Raw genomic sequence first — 8,303 nt, 5'->3', positions numbered from 1 at the left:
TTAAATCTCCATAACTTTGGAGCATAGGTGTGGAATAGCTCCAAGGTGCAGGTCGGAACTTCTGCGTACAATTAACCCAAATTTCTCGGACATGTCCACCGACTCCGAAATGACTCCATCAGGAAGCATCCAGTCAAAGTGATAGAGAAAGTTAGCCAATGCCATCCCTAAAACTGATGAGGCGAATGTTATCTCAGGACAAAGGCGTCGCCCGAACCCGAACGGAGTGAATTCGAAGCATGACCCATTATAATCCATGTTATTGTTTTCAAACCTCTCTGGATTAAACTCTTCAGGCTTGTTCCAGTGCTGAGGATCCCTGGAAATTGCGAAGGCATTAATGTATATATTGGTACCTTTAAGTATATCATAACCCATAATTTTGCAGTCCTCTCCATTCTTGCGGTTGAGTAGCAGGTGTATGCAATCTTAATGTTTCCTTGATGACCATCCGCATATAGTGGAGTTCTGCAAGGTCGCTACTGACAATGATAGCTTGGTCTGGACCTAGTACCCCACGGACCTCTAATTGTGCCTTAGCCATGGCTACTGGATGATTGATGAGTTCCGACATAGCCCATACTCAAAAGTGGTTGAAGTGGTATCAGTAGCGCCTCCAAAAATGTCCTGGATTGGAATTTTTTTTTAGAAAAGGAGGAGGACCTCCGCCCTCTGCATCTGGGCGATGCATATGGCCACTTCATTAATTATTCTCACAAGACCTTATAAAGTCATACAACAATAAGACTAAAGCCACCGTTTAAGCAACAACTGTCACTACTCCTATCCAATTGATGAAGGGGCGCTGATAGTCTGGGCCTAATACCAAACAGACAGCGTAGCCAAACCTAAACATCTAAGACCTGAGGTCCCAACCAGGACGCCTGTTGGGTATGGGGCACCTACCAGTCCGGCGCACTCCTCAATCAGGACGCCTGCCGGGTATGAGGCCGCCGCAGCCACCTGCCACCAATCCATCTTCAGTACTGTACTGCTGCACCACCTTGCCTGGCCTCTCTGCCATCGACACCACCACGACGTCTGATAATGTCACCCTCCTGCGCGAGTCCCTTGCCACACATCAGGCGCCGAGTCTCCACTGCGCCACGCCGCCGAGAAACGCCACCATTAGTGTGCAGGATGAATCATCGCTCCACCAATTATTCTGTTCACTGGTCCCTCGATCCCGTGTACACCTCCAAGAATGACGCCACAAGAGGGAAACGACACAATAATGCCACCGTCATCCGATCTACTGATCTAGGGTTTCCCCCGGAGGTAGCAGATAGTGGCCTGAAAGTTCTCAACAGCGATGCCTTCAACAAGGGATCGACACCGAATAGTGCCACCATCGTCGGCCTCGGCAGCAGCCGCGAGCAGGTCTTCACCCAGATCTGTTCCAATGGCCTCCATCAAGCGTCTTGTGCACGGATCGTCCACCATCACGGCCGCCCCGTCGCCCGTCGCGAGTCCACAGCCACCGACACATCCTCCGCCGTCCGGGGCCGCCGTCCCGGGATCCATCCCTCGTTGGCCGCTGGAACAAAGCCACCGAGCCCCATCGAGGGCGGCCAACGGGGGCGGAGAAGCTAGATCCGGCCAAGCGCGGCCAGGATCTGACCTCTCCCCGCGCTGAAGCCGAGGTTGCACTCGCAGGGCCAGGTCCGAGCCGGATCCGTGCCTGCGCCAGCCCCGATCCGCCGCCATGCCATGGTCTTGCACCGTGCAGCCACCACGGCCTGGACGCCCGCCCGCATCGCACGGCCGAGAGCCCCGCCGCCGCCACGCCCCGCACCAGCGTCACGCCCCCGCCGCGCCGCCGCATCTCGCGCTGCCGCCACACACCGGGAGGAGAAGAGAACCCCGCCGCCGCCGACGCCCACGGGCTTCGCCCTGCGGCGCCCTTCGGCGGCGGCAGGGGAAGGGAGGTTGGAGGAGGCGGCCGCGGAGTTGAGTCTAGGGTTCGCCCGACGCCGCTCGCGAGGGCGACGCGGGGCGTGCGGGCTCTTCCCCTCCTGGATTGGACATAGACAATCATTATTTCGAAGAAATGCTATCCAATACAGAGCTATTAGTTCTGTATTGGATATTAAAGTTTAAATAGTCTATTCGATGCTTGCTGACGGAGATTTATAATTGATCGAGTATTCTAGGATTTTGCACACACACAGAAGGTCAATTACTTCTACTTTATGAACAGGAAGAGTCCCCCTGCCCTCCTGTAGAGGTAAGTACAAAAAATGTGTGTCAGACATATAGTGTTAACCATAGTTTAAAAAAGCCGGACCGCGGTGAATCATTCAGGCGACTGATACAATTCACTGATTCGGTGGTCGGACCGCCGGCTCACCTGGTTTGTTGGCGACAAAAACCATTCTTTTTAACTAAAATTTAAGGAATTTCCGGAATTTTTTTGCCGCATAATGTATATATAGTGTATACTTGATACTTCAAAATAATCGAAAACCAGGTCAGTGCAAGTGGTATTGTGCCTCGCCATGGTGTACTGATTTTCTCCTGTTTTTCTGTTTTCGACCGGAGCCTCTAAACTATGATATTTACTGATTTAGATTTTAGAAATGATATCTAACACACTTATCTAGAAAAAAGTTCAACCATGAGTATCTTTTTGTTTTGTGAGGGACCAAGCTATGATGCTAACTTTAGAAAGTCCAAAGTGAGGCCGAGCTACATCTAGCTCGGTTAAAAAAAATTGAATCTGCATTTATATGTTTTAAAAAAATTGAAAAATATTCTCTGGTGTAGATAATATCGAGATCTACCATTGTGAAAAAAAATCAATCACAAATTCGTCGTATTTTGGCCTGGGGCAAAAAGACAATTTGCGGATCTGGATTGGTGAACGGTGTACAGTCTAAAAAGTTCAAAATTTTGCGAGATTTGTCATTTTTGTGTAGCCTAGAATAATACTCCCCCCGTCCAGAAATACTTGTCAAAGGAATGGATGTATCTAGACGTATCTTAGTTTTAGATACATACATTTCTATGCATTTCTCCGACAAGTATTTTAGGACGGAGGGAGTACGAATTTTGACTTGAAAATTTACAGACGGGTAGATCTCGACTTTAGCTATATCTAGGATTGTTTTCGAATTTTTCAAAACACAAAAATGCAAATAAAATAAAATTATAAACAGAGCTACATGTGTAAGTCGGCCTCCAAAACACCGCTCTCGCTAACTTTTCTTTATATTAGTAGACATGATCAGATGCATGATTCTGCCCAGACGTACAGATTTCTTGATAAAGATGTGTCTTAAGTCGTAACCAAGCACATGCATGAGATGGCAATAGAAAGGAAAATATATACTCACAAACAAGACGGTGGTTATCATCTCTGTGGTTAGAGGGGATTCCAGCGAGTCCTCCTCCTGGCATGTGAGCAGCACGTCTAGCAGCCCACAAAGTTTTTTTTAGCTCAGGCCACATGGAATCTCTTATCCTCAACCCTACAGCCTTGTTTTGAGATCCGTACTTTCCAACTAGCAGCTCTTCGTCGCCGTTACTGGCAGCTCGCACCGCCTTGCACTCGACGAGGATATCGGTGATGATGCGCTGCATGAGGTCGAGGCTGCTCTTCATGCGGCGCTCCTCGCTGCTCAGCCACCGCACGAGCCTCGAGGACGGGAAGAGGTCGACGAGGGAGAAGCCTCCCAGAAGGTTCATGACCTGATGAGACGCGTGGATGTAATCCTCCCGCTGGCTGAACTTGCCGCCGAAGACCGCCCGTGCCACGACGTCGTTGCTCAGCGCCGCCACCTTCTGGCTGACGTTGACGGTGGCGCCAGGTGATGCCGCCATGGAGCGGAGGAGGCTGCCCATCTCCTCGGACCTGACACTCTCCATGCGCCTGACCTGCTTGGAACTGAGGAGCTCCGTGGCGCACACCTTGCGCATTCGGCGCCAGTGGTCGCCGTAGGGGGCGAAGCTGATGCCCATGCCACCATAGCCGACGATGTCCTGCATCCCGGTGGTCCACCGGTTCGCGAACAGGAGGTCGCTGGCCTTCATCATCTGCCCCACCGCCTCCGCGCTGGAAACCACCACGGTGGGGACCTCGCCTAGCTGGAGGTACATCATGGGCCCGTGCCAGCGACACAGCTCTGTCATGGTGCGGTGCGGGAGGACGCTGACGACGTGGTGGAGGCTGCCGATGATCGGGAGTCTCCATGGCCCTGGAGGCAGCCGCTGCTTCTTACCGCCGGAGAGCTTGAAAAACCAAAGGGCCAGTAGCGTGGATAGTGCTATCAAACTTAAGGTCAACCACCCCTCCATGATATGATTTGCAAGTGAGCACTTCGCTCCTCCTGTCCATCAGCTAATAATGGCCAACCAGCCATGCCAAATTCTAGTTTGCATCCTGTGCCTGGCAGAAGAGTAAAAAAAAAAGACGTATATTGTTCAACTCGTGCAGTTTGCATCTGGATCTACATATCAACTATTACTACCAATTGCCCGTATACTTTAAGACATTGGGACTCGTAGTCAAGGCTCGTTGATAGTAGTAATTTGAGACGCTTGAGATGTATTCAGCCAGCCAGTCCCACACTCCAACAAGAAGAGGCCTTTCACTTAGTACAGATATACGCGCTAGTTGGGCTTGTATATTGAGTAGGTGCGATGCTGAGATGTGTAATTTTATACTCCCTCCTGTCCTTTTTAATTTGCATATAAAATTTGTCTCAAGTCAAACCTCGTAAAGTTTAACCAACTTTATAGAAAAATATACGTACATCCATAATGTGAATTCATTATCATCAGATGCGTCTTGACTTAAATTTTCATATTGTATAACTTTAGCATTGTAGATGCTGATATTTTTCATATAAATATGGTCAAACTTTACAACGTTTGACTTCAGACAATTCTTATATATAGAGTAAAAAGGACTGGAGGGAGTACTTAGTAGGTGGAGGGCCTCCTCCTCGAGCATCGTAAGATTTTGGGTTTAATTTTGCACATACACTGGATCAATTAGTTCTACTACTTTATGAATTGGAAGAGCATCAGTAAAGGTAAGGTAAGTGCAAACAAATGTGTTCCAAACATTAAAAGATTTAGAGCAAACACTAACCCGATGGGGAGCCGCTGCTGGTGCGGCTCATGCATGCAGGAGCGTGTTGTGTGCACGCAAATGCTGGCGCTTCGTCCGCCGGCGCGACGCTGCGCTCCAGTTCAAGCTCATCCCTAGGCACGGCATGGAGGAGGTGACTGTAATGTCTCAAGACCGGAGATTTAGATGCCTTTTAGAGTTTACGAGTTTTTCGTCATGTAAGTTGTTGGTTTATTGCATTCAGTTTTGCATCATGTGCATTGCATCATGTCATCATGCCATCATGTTATTTATTTTTTCTTAACTCAACTAAATAAATGACATGGATCTTTGATCCATTTAAACCGAGGGAATTCACATAGTGAATTCTTTTTATAACATATCCTCCCAATATTTTAGGGAGCTATATTAAATATTCCATTAATTTGGAATCATTAAAACACACTTGCAGATTAATTCCCCGTGCCTTTGTCCCATGCATCATCTCCTTCTCTTTTCCTTCTATTTCCTTTCTTTTGCAAGTGCCATTTTCCCCTTCTCTATTAATGTTCATTCTTTTCCGATAAATTCTCAACCATGCCTGCAACCTCTCAGTCAAATTTCAGATCCTTTGGAGTTGTTTTGGTTAGGTTCAAAAATGCTTCAAGTTTGAATCATATTTAAACTTGTTTTATTTTTTTCTACCTCTAAAAATATCCAAGACAATTTAGCAAATAGAGTATAGTTCCAGGAGATTGAGGATATTTTTATATCTGAAAAACTCCTCTTCTAGCCCCCTGTCCTTTTTCTTTTATTGTTACTATTTATCTAAATAAACATGAAGTAAATGATAAAAGAAAAGGTTTTCCTGGGCCTCCCTAGGCCAACTTCCGCTCCGGCCCACCTAAGGCCATCCCGTCCCGCAGGCCGGCCCATCCTCCTCCCCCAGCCCACCTAACCTAACCTAAACCTAGCCCGAGCCCCCCGTGCACCCCCTCCTCTCGGTCTCCCTCGCGCCGCCAGGAGACAGCGAGCGTGCTGCCTCGCTCGATCCCCTTTTCCCCTCCCTCTTCCTCTCGCTCGCAGGGAGAGAGCAGCAGAGCCAGTGCTGCGCCTCCCTACGTTTCTCCTGATGCCGAGCTCCACCACGGGCCCTGACGTCGGCGACCGGCGTCGTCCCATCCGCGCCTCCTCCTCCCTCCGCTTGGCCACGACGCCCCGCGCCTCTCCGCTGCCTGCATCCCCATGGCGCCCGCGTTCCGTGCCCGAGGCCTCCTCCTCGACCTCGCATCCCTCGCCGTCTGCAACCTCCGTCCAGCGAGTGGTGCCGCGTATCCTCGCGCCTCCCGACCCGGTGCTCCCCTGCACATGCGCCCGAGGCCGCGGCTTCCTTGTCCCGGTCCATGGCGGACTCGCCGGAGCCCAACCGTCGGACCAGCAGCTCCCGCGCCACGCCTCTGCTCCGCCCTCCGCCTTGCTGCCCCGACGTGCCTCGTCCTCGTCGCCTTGCTGCACCACGCCTGTTGCCGGACCTCGCGTCGCCGGCCCGCCGCCCTGAAGACTGTGCCCTGCCAGACCTCCCCTGCCGCTCCCTGCATCAGGCCTACCGCCGACCCTCCCATCCGCAAGCAACTCCGGCTGTTGCTGTTGTCGCAACGTCCCCAAACATGAGCACGACCACGGACGGCTACCTCCATATGGATTTCGTCAAGTTCCGCTTCCACAAGTGTACCCCTACGTGTTGGATTCGTCAAGTACCGCACCAGAACGCCAAGTACATGGATTTGCCAAGTTCCCCTCCGAACATGTACGAATATGCCCGGTGATGCGACAAGTACCCCGACAACGTGTACATCTACTCCGTCAAGACCGGACCGACAAGTACCCCAACGTCGTGTGTACCACTACCGTCGCCCCGAAGACGTTGGAGTCATCAAGTACCTCACCGAACGAACGTGAACGACTACCGTCGCAAGAACGGGACCGGAAAGTCCGAAGACCCCAAGTACCATGACACCGATGACATGAACATCTACGGATACTCGTGCTTCAATAAACATGTACCACTACCATCGTCGAGATCGCGAGAACCTCTACCGTCGACCCTAGAGCATGCGAGATCGACTACTTCCACTACCGCCGTCGTGAGAACGCCTACTTCCCTCCACGAGCGAGAACCGTCCCCTTTGCACGCTCCGAAGGTATAACCTCGAGACAACGTCCGTGAACGAATGCTTGCGATGTTTGAGATGCTCGTGTTTGCACCGTGTCCAATTTGTCACTCGTTTCCTTGTCGCCCACTCGTGCGACATCCGGAATCCGGGAGCGCCCCACCATCTTTTGCACGCATCCGCACACTTCTCCTTTGCATCGGTATCTCAATCGAGTTACCGGAACGGGAATGCTGCCGTGGCATCGTTTTTGTATCGTTGCCGTGGCACCCCTTTCCTTTCCACCACGGTGACAAATGCTTCATAATGCTCTTATCAAGTTTTAATTAAAAAATTGCATAAACTTGTTCATGTCATCCGCATCATGATAACAACAATTAAAATGTTTAAATTGTTGTTGCACCAAATTGCTAAATGCATATGGGGATTTAGCGAAATTGTTGTTTGTTATTTCCGGCCTCATTTAAACTTGCCTAAATGTTTAGTTTACTCATGTTTCATCTCTTGCCATGTTTAACAACATTTAATATTGTTGGGTACATAAACGAGAGTGAACTAAATAAGTCATGTGGTGTTTCGTCAATATGCAACTCGTTGCATATTGAGCTCCACTTAATTTATAGTATTGTTTGTGCACTTTGCCATGCCATGCTTCATTAAACCGGACATGCATCATACTTGATTGTGCATCATGCCATGTTTATGTGATAGTTGTTTACTATGTTGTTTGCTTCTTTCTGGTGTTGCTTCTTCGGGTTAGTTCCGTTAACGTCGCGTTTGTGAGGAACCGTTCGACTACGTCCGTTTGTCCTCTTCATGGACTCGTTCTTCTTTCTTGCGGGATTTCAGGCAAGATGACCATACCCTCGAAATCACTTCTATCTTTGCTTGCTAGTTGCTCGCTCTATTGCTATGCCTATGCTGCGATACCTACCACATGCTTTATCATGCCTCCCATATTGCCATGAGCCTCTAACCCACCTTGTCCTAGCAAACCGTTGTTTGGCTATGTTACCACTTTGCTCAGCCCCTCTTATAGCGTTGTTAGTTGCATGTAAAGATTGGAGCTTGTTCCATGT

At 49.7% G+C, this 8,303-nt stretch overlaps 1 pseudogene; it reads right to left on the bottom strand.

Moving 5' to 3' along the window:
* LOC125506162 (desmethyl-deoxy-podophyllotoxin synthase-like) lies at positions 1–4,382 on the bottom strand (annotated as a pseudogene).
* Between the last annotated feature and the right edge of the window lie 3,921 nt (positions 4,383–8,303).

The sequence above is a fragment of the Triticum urartu genome, chromosome 5A (assembly GCF_056163025.1).
Source record: "Triticum urartu cultivar PI428250 chromosome 5A, HENAU_Tu73, whole genome shotgun sequence".
Classification (NCBI taxonomy): Eukaryota; Viridiplantae; Streptophyta; class Magnoliopsida; order Poales; family Poaceae; genus Triticum; species Triticum urartu.
Note: the sequence above shows the minus strand (reverse complement) of the source record. Positions and strands in the feature narration are given on the sequence as shown.